This window comes from Schistocerca cancellata, chromosome 4 (genome assembly GCF_023864275.1).
Source record: "Schistocerca cancellata isolate TAMUIC-IGC-003103 chromosome 4, iqSchCanc2.1, whole genome shotgun sequence".
NCBI classification, from domain to species: domain Eukaryota; kingdom Metazoa; phylum Arthropoda; class Insecta; order Orthoptera; family Acrididae; genus Schistocerca; species Schistocerca cancellata.
This window is the reverse complement of record NC_064629.1, coordinates 568400956-568420716: the sequence shown is the minus strand read 5'-3', so window position 1 is coordinate 568420716 and position 19761 is coordinate 568400956.

Here is a 19761-nt window from a genome sequence, read left to right as displayed (position 1 = left end):
TGGCTCCTCGTATCACAAAGCAGAACACTCACCCCAGAAATGCTGTATCCGTAAATGACAGACCTACCTTAACACTGTCTTTTCTTGCAGCAGGAGAATGCTACTCTAGCTAGCACTCGATTACTGCAGTGCAGCCGCGCGGATGGACCGCGCGGTTTGAGGCACCATATCACAGACTGCGCGGCCCCTCCCACCGGAGATTCGTTTCCTCCCTCGGGCATGGGTATGTGCGTTGTTCTTAACATAAGTTAGTTTAAGTAGTGTGTAAGTATAGGGACCGATGACCTCAGCAGGAATTTACACTCATTTCAACAACTGATTTCCGACTACACACTGTTGGCTCTGTTCAACTCATTTGGAAGAGAAACTTACATACCAAACAAATGACCAGAGGTGTGTTCCGTCCAAGGCAATACCAACTAAATTTACTTTTCGAATATATTTACAAATAAAAAATAACAAATTATAACAAAGTAGGCTTATGATAACATGCAACACAATGTTATTAATGAGGCATCATTACCACATAGTAAGTCTACTTACTTAATTTTACATCATATCCTTCTCATACCGATATCAATAATTTATATTTTTATGTAGTAAAATTATTATTCCAATCTTATGGTGGAATATCATTCTTTCGGTGCCTAGTACATCTGTTTATGCTGACCACAGTTATTGTCCAAGTCCAAAAAGGCTGGAAGCACACTATGATGAGTATTGGCAGAGAACTGCTACTGAAGAAGTATACAAAGCAACTTAGTGTGTGACACAAATGAAGAATAGTGCAGTTAATAACTGCTGATTTGACAAAGAGTAAGTAATTCGGTTTCTCGTAAGTTAATAGTGAAAATATAGTGGATGTGATCCACTTTTGGATTATTAAAACAGTCAAAATACGAGGAACTTCAATAAATTATAAAACTCAAGACACAGAAGAAGTGCATTCTGTGAAATTTTTAGGATTAAATCTAGACAAAAAATTAAATTGGAATAAACATGTGTCATATCTAGTAAACAAGCTATATAGCTTTACATTTGAATGCAGATATCAGTTAGTGCCAATGACATGGACACAAGGAATGTTACATACGATAGCTATTTACAAACAGTTATAAGGTATGGTATTGTCTTTAGGGAAATTCAATCAACATAAAGTGCATACAGAAACTAAAGAAAAGAATCGTGAGAAATATGTGTGCTGTGCACCCTAGTAAATCATGTTGCCCATTATTTAAATGTCTGAAATTGCTAACAGTTCCTTTACCATACCAGGTGTAACTAAATTTCTTTTACAGATTTTGAGAACTTCTAGTGGGGCAACTTAACAGTTTAGCATACAGACTCATGTCTGAAAACATATCATATTTCAGCTATACACAAAATACCACAACACACGTTTCTCTCTGACTTTTGCTGCTCATCTTCCGGGTCCAGTTACAAGCAGGGCTGAATGTGCCGATCACCAATGTCAGCACAGATATGGTACCTCTGTACAATGTTCTGCTCTACGAAATCACCATTCTCTGGTCATCCAGCTGTTGCTGCATCCATAAACCATCTCTGTAGGTCTTCCCTAGATACTACAGGGGTCTCATAAATCAAGGATTTCACATAACCTCACAGGTAGTAGTCTATTTGGTTCAAGTCGGAAGAATATGCAGGCCAAGCAGCTGGGCCACCATGACATATCCACTGTTGCCCAAATCGTTGGTCCAGATGATATCGGATCGCTTTTGAAAAATGAGGTGGTGCACCATCATGCTAAAATCGTATATTTTGAGGTACAAGGAGCGGCATATCTTTCAAAAACCCACGCAGTACACTATCAATGAATCGCAAATGTGTGGCACCCATGGGATGTGGTGGAAGAAGATATGACCCAGTCACAAATCCATCCAGGAACCCAGTCCAAAAGTTCAGATGAAATTCATGGGGGCATGCAGCATGCGAGTTTTTATCAGCCCACACATGGCGGTTGTGGGAATTGAGTACATATTCCCTGATGAGTTTGGCTTTATCCACGAAAAGGATCCACTGTGGGAAGTCAGGCTTTTCCTCACAATGGCGGAAGCACTACATGCATAACTGGGCTAATGATGCAGATCCTGTGGCTGCATTTCCTGTACCTCCTGGCAGTGGTGCAGGTGTAGCTACTGCTCATGCAGAACACGCCATACGGTTTGGTGACCCACATTCAGTCTACCTGCTATGTTTCTGGTACTTGTTGTATCCTCTTACACTGCATGGAATACAGCCTCTCCAACTCGAGGGTGCAGCACAATTCTGGAGCACCACAGTCAGCCCTGCTGGTGGTGAATGTACCCTTCTCCGAGGCCTGCTGGTACACTGCAGCAAAGAGGAAATATGAAGGCGTTTGGTGGTGAGAAAATGCTCTGCATACAATTGACGAGCAGCCTTCCCGTTGCACTGTGGTTCATCATAAAATAACATAAGGTTGGAATATTCTGGAAACGTTTAATTCACCGTAATCAACCACAACACACTAAATATGAAATGTAGGTACAGTTTTCATTGTATATTGTAGGGACTGATTACCACTGTACAGTAGCACAGTATGAACAAAGACCACATGCACAGCGGTATGTGCAAACGTCTCTGAGTGGTACAGTGTGAACAAAAACTAAAAGCACAACAGGAGCTACAAACCTCTCTGCACAGATCATGGACACGATTTGACTGCATGAAAAAAACTTGTAATGACCATGAGACATAAGGTAATTAGTGAATGACGTACATGATAGTGAATGACGCCGAAAGTGTGGGAGATCTGAATGTGTGTTGTGGTATTTTGCATGTAGCAGGAAAACAGTACATTTCTTGACATGAGTTCTTATGTTAAACTTAACTGTTGAATCCCCACTATAAGTATTCGACATCTGTAAAAGGTATTTCGTTACATCCTGTATATCGATGATATTATCATTTTTTTACAAAGCATTTTAAAATGATGCATGGTAAACTGTTCTGATCACTCATATAATACGAGAATTAATTTTGTGGTTCCTGTTCACCGTTTAACCTTATATACTCAGACTCCCTAGTGTATCAGAATGAAAATTTATATGAATATGAACCTAGTTTACAGAAAAATGCTAAATAATATTCTAGTTAGCAATACTTAGTTGAATACTTCCCGAAGAAAGAGCTGAATATTTATCAACTGCCATATAACGTAAATATGGATGTCTTTCAATAAAAAAAGTTACATTAATGTTTAAGTAGTGTTCTACTTTATTAACCTAGTTTTATATCAGTGAAGATCTGTTAACCATATTTTGATGTGTCTCTTAACTCTAATAATCTGATTATCTTCTGTATGTTATGAGATGAGTAAATCACAATTAGCAGTTCTGCTGAAGGTTTTGGAGCCTCAAGCTAATGGTAAAGTATCACAGTATTTTTAGCAAATAACGAAATTTGCTTTGACCTTACACTTTTATTCTGCAAAGGCATATACCTACTTATAAAAGTTTGTGAAATTAAGTCACCCAAGAACACTTCACTGCAATTGCTGCTAATTTCCTTATTTATACCCAGTGACCATCTTTCTATGGCAACTGAATTTTGGGACGAAACCCATTATATGAAACTTAGAAAACTACTCCTAAAACGTTTTTTTATCTGCAGAAAAATCCTTTTGCCACACAAAAATCTTTTGAGCAGAGAGGTAAATTTATAAAACAACTACATCCAAAGCTTATTTTTTATAAAATTAGGTTTTTGACAATATATTTTATCATTAACAAAAGTAGTTAAATGACAAGAGTACTTTCAAGTAATTCAATCGTTGGCTACTGTTTTTTGAGAATAAATACAGCTAGCACGAGCTATTTAGAGTTAGTTAAAGGCAAACGACACCATTGACTACAGAGAAAATGACGAATGGGAATTCCGTTTTCTTCAAACATGGCAGACCTATAGTCACTCAACGAAATTTTAACTCACAGGTTAGAAAAAATTCTAACCCCCTTGCCTCTAATGGGTCTCTGACCTGCAGTTGTCCGGCGTCCAAATACTGTCTCTGGTGAAGTGTTACTTAACCTTTCTAGCAGATGAAGGAAAGCAGGAATGTGCTAAATTCCTGAGTGGTACTTTTATAGAATTTTTTGAAGCTGTTTCTGCCTTTTCTTCATTTGTGACAGCTTGCCAACTTCCTTTTAACGACTTACATAACCTTCATGAAAAATAATATAAAGGTCTCCTAGCTAGGCTGTGATATACTGATCCTCTGCATAGGGAATATTGCAGGCAAACATGTCAGCGAGGCCCATGTCCCTGAGCTATTTTCTCACTGAATTACTTACACTTCATGTTCAAGGGCCAATTTCTTCGTTCGCATGTTGTCATATCGTTTGCTTTAATTCCTGCTGTGTTTGTTTGAGTGACTCCTTTCACTGTCAATGCGAGCGGCGATTTCCGCCGTTTTCAACTTTAGGTTCATCTCCACACTTCAACCTATTCAGATAGAGCATGATAACTGCTAACTCAGAAAATGATGCCATATTTGAAAACTTCATTTTGCTAACCCAATTGCTTTACAGGTTCTTTTCAGTGAACACTTATATTTCTTCGTTATTAGAGACTTGTTGCAATTATCAGGTTTACAGAAAGAATATATCGTCAGCAGTGCCTGTTGGGTGAAAGGTAATGTCTAACTTCTCAGCTAATAAACAGCATATTAACTTAATGCAAGAGCAATAACCAACCAGAATTAACCCAGGTTACGCTTAAAGCCAGCCAATGAAAAGACGTTGCCACACTGAAACCACCACAGTCTCGTTTGTAGAAGGCTGTGGTTTAAGTACATTTCTGATAACAAAACACTGACCTACTAGCAGAAACACATACCAACAGTATTGAAACAAATGAGACTGTAGAAACAAGTTAACTGGTTTGGATAAACGTGATAAACAATTGGACACAGTGAAAGAAACAGTAGAAAACAGAAGAACTTAGGGATGACAAGGAGAGTATTGACACGTTGACACCTATACTTTTTCATTGTCAGACAAGAGGAAGACATCTGGGATAAGCAAATAAGGAATACTACATTCAAGATAACAGGAAAGGTTTGAATTTCCTTTTGTTCCACAGGTGTACGACTGAATGGACAACATTGAGAAAGATTTAGTATTACATCTAGGTACAGCCAATATGCTGAATGTATCAAATTTGCATTGCAGTTATGTAACCAGATTACACAGGTAGGGGTACAAGGTGAGTATTTAATAATATAATAGCATGACATTATTAATAAATGTTAACTTCCCTAACAGCTCTTGTGCTTCATGTACACATATACACTCGACATAAAATGTAATTAAGTACCTACCGTAAAGTGGTATTATTTTATGCCACTTGTTGTCAGAGTTAAAAAAATTCATGTAGTGCATAATTGTTTTGTAAAATGCTTTTTGAGAATGAATCTCAAATATTCTGAAACAATGTGAAAAAGTGTAGTAAAAAGGCACCAAAGATATATTTTTGAAATTTTATATCGTTAAAAAAAATACCAAGAGTGTGGTACTTTTCACTGCTTAATATAAACATTATTTTAAACAGGATAATTTCTTGGGGCAATGTTACCCACATTAAAATTTATTGTGTTACGATAGAGGGCCATAGTAAACCACCATAAGTGTATATTTTAGGAATTAAATGGAAAGTATAATAAAAATTTACAATATTGCGACTTTTTTAACATGTGAGAAATAATCAAACAAAGGTAACCATGTTGGTATGTCAACATGTAAATTTGTGTAAAAATGGGTACTCATATCACCTATGAATGCACAAATACAAATGGAAAATCTGATATTACTTTCTACAGGTAAATGCTTTAGCTAAAATACTAGTTTTGTTTAAATATAGAATATTCGTTTCATCTTAGTTGCTGACTTTTATGTTTACAATATGTAGCTTCACGAATGACAATGCAAGGAGAAGTGTGTGAGACAAGTCTTTGCAACTAAATACATCACATAAGTCCAATACCGCACCGTATGTTCAGAGTGTTTCCTCATAGCTCAGTTAGATCAAAGTTCAGTGTCATGTGTTCACATCAGACACGTGTCTGCTCAAGGACTGGACATTGTGTTGTCTTCATCATTTCGTCCTCATCGACTCACAAGTAGACGAAGCGGCATCAACTAAACGACTTACACCAGGTGATTGGCCTACCTGATGGGAGACACTAGCCACACGCAGTTTCATTTGCTCATCATTTCTCTTATACACGCAGAATGTAATTTCCACTAGTTTCTTCATAAATGATTGTAATGTTTCAGTGTACGATACATATGTATTTGATGTTAGACATATTTTCCTTTTCTGTGTGGCAGCTTGAGTCGCAGCAGGTGTTTATGCAGTTTATATTTAACTGAAATGATTACAATGAGATAATCAAAAAATTGTTCAAATGGCTCTGAGCACTATGGGACTTAACATCTGAGGTCATCAGTCCTCTAGACCTTAGAACTACTTAAACCTAACTAATCTAAGGACATCACACATATCCATTCCCGAGGCAGGATTCGAACCTGCGACCATAGCGGTCGCGCGGTTTCAGACTGAAGCCCCTAGAACTGCTCGGCCACACCGGCTGGCTTGAGATAATCCAGTGAATGAATTTTGGGCTAGGCAAGAAACTGTTTGTTTAAAATTTTAAACATATTAATTCTTCTTTCAATATATATGAATATTCTGGCTTGTGCTAATTGTCATGTTGAAAGAGTTTTCTTTATTTTGGGAACTGCTACTCCAGAAAGTCATAATAATTTATGAACATCAAAAGGTTTTGAACATAATGCAAATTTTATGCATTTATTTGTTTTACAGTGTTGCGAAACGATGTTACCCTCCATCCAGACCCCCACCTCACGACACTGTTGCTCATATCAGGAGAAAGTTGTGCAGTGTGTGTGAAGTAAACCTGCTAAACAGGAAAAAATCAAGCTTCTTCGACACCCAAACTGTCGCCACAAGCACCAGAGTAGTCATTGTAATCATATGATGAAGACCTTGCAGAAGAATAACTACATAGATGAAGAGTATTTTAATACTTAACAGTGTGTCCAGTGTAGCCTCAAAAAAATTGTCATATCAATTCACCAAGACGACATTCTAGGACAATAAATTGTAACAAGGTGGGGCACCAGACTTCACAAGTGGCATTATATGTATGTCGACAAAATTCCATTGACTTAATGGTTAGTGAAATTATAAGTAACTGTTTGAACAACACATTGTTCCTGAACTTGAGTGCTCACATGAGAGTTCACTGGTCACTTTGAAACGTCCCCTTCAAAAAATTTATGGATTACTGTGCTGATAACCTCTACGTTATTTGATTTTCAAACAGCTGAGCTGAACTGAACATACTCAGACATTTCTCTCTTTACTTATTCCGATCAACACTAAACTGACACACAATATTTTTAGCGCAACGCAATCTGACTTTTAAAAATCCCTACAAAAGAATGGCCCTGACTAACAATAACCTATACCTTTCATGTATCACTTACCTCACAAAAATCTTCGTTACTCGAACTACTGCAATTACAGCGAGCGCCAATACTCCCAGCTAAATAAAAGGTTCTAACTGCTGAAGGCACTAACTACTGATAGGCATAGTTAGCAAATGAAAGATTTTGATAGAGAACAAACAATGTATTTACCTTAATAATATTCAAAAGTCATCATTATATATATATATATATATATATATATATATATATATATCAGTTCATGATACACAGTATTACAAACTTACACTTTTTGATGGACACATGTCCAGATCGTCCACTCTCAAAATTCTGTCATCTCTCTCCCCACATCCACCACTGCTGGCGGCTCACCTCCAACTGTGCAACGCTACATGCTGTTCACATCGAACTGCCCAACACTACAATAGCGACTATTCCAACAATGCCAACCAGCCACAGGCTTTACACAGCACAGTCAGTGATTTTCATATAGAGCGCTACGTAGCATTACCAACATAAAAACCTAAACAGTCTACTTACAACTTGGTAATCACTTTGTATTACAGTCTAATAAGGCTCATAAGTGAGAATGCTGAAAGCCTTTTTCTCGCAGAATCAAAAGTGAAAGCAAATACAATAGATAATTATTTTTGAAGGACAGTGAACTACATTTGAGATTAAATACATTGGTTAATATGTTGGGAGTTTCTTTTGTTTGGAAACGGAAAATTAACCACACCATGGTTCAGGTCGAAAAAAATCGATTTTCGGTTTTCATCATATTTCGATAGATTAAGGTTTTATTTAAGTGCTCTGAAAAGGATTTTGCTGAAAAAAAATTTTCGAGCATTTAAAGAGCATTTTCCTACCATAGGTGTTTATGTGCCACACCCACTTTTCTGTCACCCACTTCTCTGCACGTATTTTAAATCTCTATATCCCCTACATTGTATGTTATAGATTTTTTTTTACTCCCGAGTGTGTTGGCTATTCTTGGAATGCAATGGTCGGTATTCTTTTGTTTCTGCTATTTGTAAACAACACGCTTTCAAACACACGGTTAGTTTTGTTAAGTGTGATTGCAAGTAGTTGTTATACTTACGTTTGCAGTGTTTGTTTTCGTGTGTTTTGTTGTGTTTATTGAAGATGACGAAACATAAAAGCATTTTCAAGAAACGACAATTTAAAGGAAACAAGTTTAGAAAGCTTTCTGTACAAGAGGTTATGTCACCTGGCAACGATGTTTCTAACTGTAATTCTTCAACAAGTGCATCATCAAAGAAGCTCTCACCATTTCAAGAGAGTTACAATGAATTTACTGTACGTGGCAAGGGGTGCAGTAACGTTATTATACATTTGAGAATATTATCAGATGTAATTTCTAAATTTGTACAATGTAGACAGTGTGGTAAATTACAGAGTGTGAAAATTTGTGAGAGTGCCAGTGGGAGAATAGGCCTAGCAGTTGCTTTGGATTTAATTTGCATTAAATGCTCAGCTGTGATTTCATTTATGAGTTCTTCAAAACCAGATGCAAGTGTCCCTTATGAAATCAATACTAGATTAGTTTATGCATTACGATCCATTGGCAAGGGCATGGCTGCAGGGAGATCATTTTGTTCAGTGATGAACTTACATCAACCACCAAATAAATTTGAAAAACTGACTCCTATATTAGAGAAAGCTGTATGTGAGTTCATTGAGGAAAGAATGAAACTGGCTGCTTGGGCAGCAGTGGAAGAAAATGATGGATATTTGGATATTGCAGTTGCACTTGATGGAAGTTAACAGAAAAGAGGACATATTTCTCTGAATGAAGTAGTGACTGCCACGAGTGTAGACACCGGTAAAGTGTTAAATGTGGAGATAATGTCTAAATATTGCAAATGTTGTTAAGTCAATGAATATAAAGAACACAACTGTGTGGTTAATTTTAGAGGAACAAGTGGTGGTATGGAAGTTCATGGAGTACAACAAATATTTCATCTTTCCGTATAAACAACAGGTGTACGGTACACCAAATATTTGGCCGATGGTGACAGTAAAGCATACAACAATGTGGTGAACTCTAAGCCATATGGAGATGCCATTATTAGCAAAAGAGAATGTGTAGGCCTTGTTCAAAAACGTTTGGGAACAAGACTAAAAAAACTAACTGTTGATATGAGAGGAAAAAAATTATAAGATGGAAAATTGTTGACCGGACAGGATCGGTTAACTAAAACTGAAATAGAAAACTTGCAGGTAATTAGTAGAAATAAAGAAAATCTGGAGGCAATGAAGAGAGATGTTTGGGCCATATTCTTCCATAAGTTCTCTACTGATGATAAGTCATGTCATGGATTGTGTCCATCACGAGAAAATTCGTGGTGCAAATACAATACGGTTCAGGCAACTGGAGAATCTTATTCCCACCAACATTCTCTTCCTGCTGCTGTTATTACAGCAATTAAAACTATTTTCAGAGATTTGGCTCATCCTGACCTTCTAAGGAAATCTCTGCATGGGCAGACACAGAACCCAAAAGAATGTTTCAACAGCATAACTTGGAACTGCCTTGCTAAAACTGTATTTGTAGGCATGCATCCACGAAACTAGGAGTTCATGATGCTGTTATTACATTCAGTTGTGGTAATACTGGAAAGTGTTGGGTACTGAAAAAGCTGGGAATGAATCTTGGTGAAAATATGATCACAGGGCTGAACACTGCGATAAAATGAGGATAGCTGATGCAGACAGGTCTGCATCTAATATGGCCAAGAAAGCAAGACAAACACCCAGGAAGGTGAAAAAGAAGCTGGAAGACCTGCTAGAGGCCAAAGAAGTGCCATAATATGCAGCAGGACAGTTTTAATTAACTGTAAGTAACAAATTTCAAACGTTTTTTCTTTAAAGGCAATTTCCTGCAAACTAAAATTTCCAGTACATATGCTCCATTATATCAGAAACTATCATAGATAAATGATTGAAATTTTCAGAGGCTCTGCATAACATAAAAACCCACATCTGGTACTACATTCATTAATATTCCTCCATTAGGAAGCTCGTAGAAAAATATTTTCTTCAGAAAAACCTAATATTTTTTGTTAATAAATTTAAAAAAGTATTTCTTAAAAACTATCAAATGAATAAAGTAGATTTTAGTACAGTTGACTCTATTAGTATCATGTAACATACAGTAAAAATATTAAGGTCCTGCATCAAATAGTTTTTTCAGAAATGGGTCAAATACTTGCCTAAATTAACATGGGTTAGATAGGCAGGGTGTGGTCCCCTTAAATGAATAGAACTGATGGCGAGAAAGAATAAACTCCACACTTGCAAGGTAACTTAATATAGCTACACTAAAGCCAAGTTACAGATACGGCGAGTTAGCGCCAAATCATATCGAGTGCATGTAGGAGAACAATAGAGTAAAGAAGTACATACATAAAGATAAAAGCCCCCCTTTCTGAAGATCTGTGCCCCAGGTATATTGGGGTAATGCTGGTGAACAGTTCTTCCTGCCCGTGTGATCACTGGAGCTATAGGTGGAGGGTCTGTAGGTTGTAAGATGTGGTCTGTAGTCCAAGGTCTGTGTAGCCCTTGAAGGTCGTGGTTTATAACTCTAGCACTCGAAGTCCTGTTCTTATGTGCATCGACGTAAGCGGGTATTAGCCACTCTATGGAGACCATTTCATGCTTTCCGTTCCAATCTATGACGGAGCTGTGTTTCTCAGATGGTAGGATTGTAGGTTTGTCGGTCAGTAGATCAGCAATTAGGCTTACCTTTTCCCCAAACACGAACTCTGCCAATGGACGACCTACATCTTCTTTCACCGCTAATCGAAGGCCTAACAAAATCAAAGGCAAAGCTTCCGCCTTTTAGAGCTGTGTGCCATTAACGCAGCCTTCAGAGATTGTTGAAACCTTTCAGCTAACCAGTTGCTTTCTCGCTAATGTAAGTGCAGCCACATATCTGTAGCAGCTCTTCAAATAGACAAGCCTCAAATTGTCTTCCACAATCAGGTGTGATCATTTGCGGTATGCCATAGCGAGCAAACCAGTCTGCCAATAGTTTCGTAGCCACAGTGTCTACCGAAATATTGGATGTAGTGAATGCGTCTGGCCAAAGGGTAAGTCTATCCACCACCATCAACACGAGGCTATAATTTTCGGAACAGAGAAGTGATCCCACGAAAACGGTATGTAGGTGCATGAAACGGGCTGTAGGCTCAGTGAACGTTCCCATAGCAGCAAGCACATGTCTGCCAGACTTACTCTTCTGACATTGTAAGCAACATTGAGACCAGTGGCGGGCATCCTTTCTTATTTCGGGCCATATAACGTATTTTGCCAGCCGTTTAGTTTTAGCCCTGACTCCAAGGTGTGCTAAATTATGAAAGATATAGAAAACATCTTTCCTGTATTTCAGTGGAATGTAAAACTGTGAGAATGATTAGTCAACAACGGATCCAACTCAGAGTCTTTCTACTGATCAACCACTATTTTTTCCCAGCAGACTGCCTTGACGTTGGCGCAGCTACACGATAAATAATCAGCCTCAACATGCCGCTTGTGTGTATAACGCCTGTGAAGTAGTGTGCTATCAAGTTCGCTGTGCGACATTGACAGGGTGATACTAGGTCTGTGCTCTTGGAAAAGAATGCTGTAAGCGGTGCATGATCTGTATAAATTGTAAAGTCCTTGCCTTCTAGGTATTCTTCGAAGAATTTAACCGCTACGTGACTGGTTAGTAATTCACAGTCCTTAACGCTCCATTTCCGCTGCGCTTGTGTCAAGAGGCGGGAAAAAACGACAAGGCTTGACAATCACATTTGATTCTCTGTTGTAATGTCGCATCGACTGCCTCCTGGCTGGCGCCGACCATAAATGCCAGTTTGGCGTTCTGCATAGGAAGGCTAAATAGCACGGCCTCTGCCATAGTATCCTCAACATCCTTAAAGACCTCCAGTAGATTCTCATTCCAGGGTACCTTCTTGTTACCTTGGGTGAACTTACCTTTCAGAAGCCCAGTCAAAGCAGTCTGTTTCACAGCTGCCTGTGGAAGATGGCGTCAGTAGAAATTTATCATTCTCAAGAATCTTCGTAATTCCTTGAAAGTCCTCAGAACCGAGAAGTCACGATCGAGCTGTACTCTTTCGGGGTTTGTGGAAACGACGAATTGGAGAAACTGTACGCTATCTTTCCAAAACAAGCACTTGTCTTTGCTGATTACCTCTAAAAAAAGTTATCAGGCTTCTGGAAACGGGTTCATAGGTGCTCCTTACGTTGTTCTATAATGCCGGAGAAGATGAGAATGTCGTCCATGAAACAAAACAGAAATGGAAACCATCTAAGAACCTGATGAATAAATCTTTACCATGATTATGAGGCATTTTATAGAGAAAAGGGTAAAAAATGAAATGGAGCAAACCAAATGGAGTAGTGATAGCAGTCTTCTTCCTGTCGCCGTTTGTGACCGGAAACTGTACACACAACTTGCGGCAGTCGATAACGCTGAAAACTTTAGCTTCTGCTACGGCATTGTTGCAGTCTGCCACCTTAGGTAACGAATATTTATCAGGAATGGTACGGGAATTTAGGACTCTATAATCTCCACACTTCGGCCAATTTCTACCCTTTTTCTTGACTAGGTGAATGGGGGACGCCCACTGACTATTTGATGGAAACACGATGCTTTCAATAATCTGTGAGTCTGTGTCAGTTGTTCCCAATCTGTGGTTAATTACCCCCTGAAGGATAAAATCAAATTTTCTGAGGCATAAAAATTAAATGATTCGATTCTGTTTCAGTTATAAAGCTACATTATTTTCGAAAGAGCATTATTATTAACACAATTTTGCAAGACTCTCATATTGATTATATAAGTTATCAATAATTACTTTTTCTCAGTTATTATCATTAATGTGGTGGAGGTTACAGGTTGCTCACATAGTTGTGCTTCTGTCCATCGCTGATGATAAAAGTGCGACATATATGTAACAAATGCTAAATATCTCAAGAAAATGTCTCCTCCAAGTTACAGATAGAACCTGCAGTAGTACAGAAACTGCTTCATTACTCGTTTCAGAACAGAGAAATGAATTAATTGAGAGCATGACACAGCAGTAACTACATAAGGGCTACTCTGGTGCTGTACACAGTATTATTATTATTACCATTATTATTAGAGTGTTTAGGCACAAAGAATTAACAGCCTGGAATCGTCCAATTTCTGCTAGTTCAGAAGTAAGGAGTGTAACAATGAAGTGATTTATGAACTGTAAGTATAGTGCACACATATGACCTTCTGTTTTTTTAATTGGATTTGCAGTGTGCAGGTCAAGCAAGTGTAGCAGTGGAGAGGAGTAATGCAGGGAAACACGTTTAGTAACAAGTGTGTAACCTCACAGTGGACAGTTAGCTTTATTTTCTAAAGAGTTGTCGGTAGCACTTGTGATGCACAACAGATTCCTTGGTCATTCATTCAAACACACACACACACACACACACACACACACACACACACACACACACACGCTCACACATACTAAATATCATTCATATTTCATCATTTTAAAAAGATAAGTGTTCCAAGAAAGGTCTTTCATTCTACAGTTTAGTTAGTTGCTAAAGGTGGTGGGGGAGAGTGTAAGGTGGGCAACATATGTCAGGGGGAAGGGGGAGAATGCAGGTGACTTGCTAATGTTTGATTGCGCTCATGGGTAATGGTCTAAGAAAGGTTGGGCACATCAGATGTCAGATATTAAATATGTTCACCAATAGCGTGGTACTGGAACCTGAAACAACAACACAAAAGATTTTTTTCCTGGAAGGAAAGACACTTATATCTAACATAAATTATGAATTGTGGCATATTCATTAAATGCCAAATAAAACTATACATTTATCAAAATCAACTGTCCATTGAAATGGCGCAGAAATATCAGCGCCACTGCGCTCACTTTCACAGAACCTCTTCGTCCCAACGAAGTCTCCAGCGGCGCTCCACAGATTCGGAGCCGAGTACCCTGCCGAAATTCTGTATGGCTCTGCATTCCATCACCATCGTTTTATGGGAACAAATCTGTTGAAATTCGAATAGCTACCAGAGAACAAACACTTTCCGAAACCACCCAGGAACTGCAATGACCGCCTCCCCCCCCCCCCTCCCCCCAGTGGAATCGATACAAACAGATCTAAACTACACAGTAAACAATTGATTTACAGAGTTTGCAAGATGCTCGTAAATTCTTCAATGATCCTGAGACATTTTTCAAGTCCAACTAGAGACATGCATCTCATGACAGATTCCCAATTGATTTTATTGGCAAATTAATTTTTTCTTTCAATTTAAATAACTCCCTTGGACTCAAAACTAATAACAAATATGAACAAATCTCCCCTTCGTGTAATTCTGTGCAGTGAAGCTGCATGCACAAATCGTTATTCCATACAACAATAAATTATTCCCCAAAATATTCTCAGATAAGTAGATAAACATACATCTGTCTTCATAGTTAAGCGTTATTAATTTACATTTTTCAAATTTCTCTGACCTCCATGCATCCAAATTGGCGTGACCAGAACTTATAATTTGGAAATTATAAGTAACGTAAAACCATCCACAAACTTAATGTCTAACACATTCATACACATAAATAAATCTCTCAAATACCCCCAAAAACCTAATTTATATGCATACTGTGCAATGATTTTTGATTTGGTACCATTCACCAAATAATTGAATTCTCTGACCTCCTTGCACCCAACTGTGGACTGCATATCCCATTATGACAAAAACATGATGCTAACAAATTTTAAATTCGATGGTTGGATGGCGTGAGGCTAGCTTGCAGTAGCTAAGGTGTGGGTTCGATTCCCGCTGGGAGTACCAGTTATTAACAGCCACAAACATACCCTCTTCACCTCCAGAAATGCCAAGTAAAGAACGCAGGATGGTGCCATGATTATAAATCAACATTAAGCGTGTCCACTTGGTACTGACTGGAAGAGAGTTGGATTAGTTTTGGCAGAGGTGGAAGTCGCTGCTTGCACAAACTCTGTCTCTAGTAAGCTTTCTTAGACTAGTAATGTTATTTTAGTTCACAAACTAATTGTCACTTAGTGTCATAGGACCTTCATTTCTTATGTTAAGTGACCTTGATATTTTGAAAATATTATCTCTGAACTGAGACTCGAGTTCCAGCTCCAGTTTTTCTCTGGTTTTGAGCACTTCGAGATGATAATGTCCCATCATTTCGTTGTTTCCTCATTATGTCAAACTCCTCCAGGTCTCTATGAATGGTGTGATCCTAACTATTAGTGAAAAGGAATTTGATAGTTGTCACCTCTTCATGTGGAGTCAACAACGACGATATGCACGGGCTTGGAGTCCAAGGTAGCACAGAACGATTCGTTGTGTTACCTCTAGCCGAACATGTGCACCTTTCGCAACTGGTGAGGAAACAATAACTATTTCATATCTGATCGTAGCTTCAAGACAGTCACGAAACGTGCAGAGTTTAAATCCCTCCAAGGAAAAAACCTTTTGTGTTGTCGTTTCAGGTTCCAGTACCACGCTATTGGTGAAAATATTTAATATCTGACATCTTTTGTGCTTAGTTCACAATTCATATAGGTACTCCGTTCTACTCCCCACCCATGACCACAACTTTACTTCATGGCGTCACTCTTGTGTGTTGCACTTCACTATATACCTTTCGTTCTTACTTCTCAGGGAAATATAAGCTTCATGCAGTAGTGGTAAATATATTGTCATTTATTTCCAGGTTCAAACATTCGGCCTTGTAATCGGGAACAAAAATTAGTCACTTCTTTAATGAGCGTGATAAGACTTCTGAAGTGCCGCTTACTGTAATGAAGTTTAATTTACAATCGTTATGGACTGTCTGATGTGTAATAACGTGTTTTCTGATATTGGTTATATAGTGATATTGATTTACATCTGGACTGGCTGCCATAAAGAGTAGCGTTCTCTAGTAGTCTCTTGTGGTAACTATTGTGTTTAGTCAAACGACTGTACTGCAGCGGGTTTAAAGCAATAGCAACACAACTATGCTATGTTGGTTCCATACAGTCAGATGCAGCCTCTATTTTGGAATACAGGGATGGCATCCTTTTTTGTGCTGTTGAGTGTACATACTATGATGCAACTGTGGGTTTAACAGAGAGGACAAGTTTCACACATGTTTTCAGGAAGAAATACTTGTTTTCTTCTCAACAAGATGGCAGATTGCCCCGCCTCCTTGCTTTAGCCAGTGACTACTCTCAGCATTGGCACAGCAAAGGATTGCAGCGATTCATCACATGCGATATCGCCTGTTGTCTGTCACTCGTCTGTACACCCCACACACAAGCGACATTACAAGCAATTTAAATTAGTATTTTGTGCGCCACTATGTCAAGAAGTTCTGCTTTGTAAAATGAGCTGCAATATTTAGCAGCCATTGCAGTTGCCTTTCGTATCCCCACGAATACTTGAATAATATACATTTAAAATACACGAGAATTACAATTTATAAAACACATTTGGGAGCTCTTCTCTTGGGAGTTATCGGTTACTTTACAAAATATATTACCATACGTGTTCACTGATGCCAAGTGGGTTGTGTACATTTTTTGAGGGTGCTAATACAATAAACTTTACTTTTATAAGTCCTAAGTTCCTTTTTTATTCATTAGTCTTGTAGTTCAATTGTAAGTATTTACACAATTTGTTTGCAACCACGATGTGTCAATAGCAGCACTGCTGGTTTTCATACCTCTGGTTATCAGTTGCATGAGGGAGAGTCAGATTATATGAAATGACAAGGGACATGAGTATAGCTGTATAATAGATTTGCCCTGAATATTTGAATTAAAATTTCCTCTTAACAATACACTAGCTGTTCCATTTACAAGTTAAAAACTTCAATAACGTGTGTATTTCATGCATAGCTTAGAATCAGAAGATAAAGCATCTTGTACGAGGACTATTATTATGAATTTTCCACAATTCTACTTCTATAGCACAACCTTCAAAATTATGACATCTTCACAGAAAACCAATAGTCAATGGCTTCTCAGACCAGGGCATGCAGCTCCTATTGTGAAATGTTATTACTGAATAGGATGTAAAATCTACTTAATCTGAAATCAAGAGCCTGGTCAATAAGCAAAAATTGATTATTTTAGAACATTCTTCAAACACATAAATTGGAATGATTCAAACAGTTCTAATGGCATGAATAAAAGTACAACACTTTTATTAATAAAGTACTTATCATATTAGAAAACAGTTTGTACCAGAACATAACTCACGTTAGACCAAAGTCTACAAGGAAACCATGGTAAAAAAATTCTGTGGAAAGAAATATTTAAAAAAAACTGAGCAGCACACAAGACAGATACATAGACCTATGAGAGAAGAAACAGAAGACACACTTCTGTATCCAGTAATGGGCTCAAAACAGTCACAAGATGAAAGAACAGCAGAGGAAACTTCACTCTGCTCTGCAAAAGAAGGAAAGTGTTATCACCAGCAGCAACAGCAGCAGCAGAAGAAGAAGAAGCAACGTCATCACTGGCAGAAGAAGAAGTGTCATCACCAGCAGACGAAGCTGTCTCATCACCTGCAGAAGAAGAAGCTGTGGCAGAGACACCACAGCCAATATTTGGGAGAAGAGAAAGAAAACGAAGCAAAAACATCTCAAGGAGCAGAACTTTTTTGCACCAGCAGATAAAAAGAAAGACGCCATAGAAACCCAGAACATTAACAAAAATATTTCTAATACATGGATTTTGCAGCAGAATGTACATCATGCATCTAGTAAATCAGAGCAGGTAGAAGTACTAATGACTGTAGAATTATCACATACATTTATTACTTCAGAACATGGGCTAAAGGGAAATGAAATTAATGTTTACAACATACAGTAATACACATTGAAGAGCTAAAGAAACACCTACCTAATATCGTGTAGGGCCCTCCCGAGCACGCACAAGTGCCGCAACACAGCTTGGAATGGACTCGACTAATGTCTGAAGTAGTGCTAGAAGGAATTGATACCATGAATCCTGCAGGGCTATCCACAAATCCGTTAGACTACGAGCAGGTGGAGATCTCTTCTGAACAGCATGTTGCAAAGCATCCCAATTATGATCAATAATGTTCATGTCTGGGGAGTTTGGTGGCCAGCGGAAGTGTTTATACTCAAAAGAGTGTCCGTGGAGCCACTCTGCAGCAATTCTGGATGTGTGAGATGTCGCATTGTCCTGCTGGAATTGCCCAAGTCCGTCGGAGTGCACAATGTATATGAATGGATACAGGTGATCAGACAGGATGCTTACATACGTGTCACCTGTCAGAGTCATATCTAGACATACAAGGGGTCCCATATCACTCCAGCTGCACATGCCCCACACCATAACAGAGCCTCCACTATCTTGAACAGTCCCATGCTGACATGCAGGGTTCATGGATTCATGAGGTAGTCTCCATATCCGTACATGTCCATCTGTTCGATACAATTTGAAACGAGATTCGACCGACCAGGCAACATGTTTCCAGTCATCAACAGTCCAATGTCGGTGTTGACGGGCCCAGGCGAGGGGTAAAGCTTCGTGTCGTACAGTCATCAAGGGTACACGAGTGCACCTTGGGCCCAGCATTGAAACATGCAGCAATTTGCGGAAGGGTTGCACTTGTCTGACGTTGAACGATTGTCTTCAGTCGTCGTTGGTCCCATTCTTGTGTGATCTTTTTCCGGCTGCAGCAAAGTTGGAGATTTGATGTTTTACCGGAATCCTGATATTCACGGCACACTTGTGTTATAGTCGTATGGGAAAATCCCCACTTCATCGCTACCTTGGAGATGCTGTGTTCCATCGCTCGTGAGGCGACAGTAACACCATATTCAAACTCTTAAATCTTGATAACTTGACATTGTAGCAGCAGTAACCGATATAACAACTGCGCCAGACACTTGTTATCTTATATAGGCGGTGCCGACCACAGCGCCGTATTCTGCCTGTTTACATATCTCTGTGTCTGAATATTCATGGCTATACCACTTTCTTTCGCTTCATTGTAAAAAAAGTTGTTAATTCCTGCAGATCTGAACATAAGGGCAGAAAGGTGGCAATCTATGTACACAGTACAATAGTAGGTATCGTCCCACGGTCAGTAGACAACTGTACAGAAATGCCGTTTGAAACTGCGACAATACAAACAACATAGACTAGAGAAAAGTATGTGATAATAGGGCTC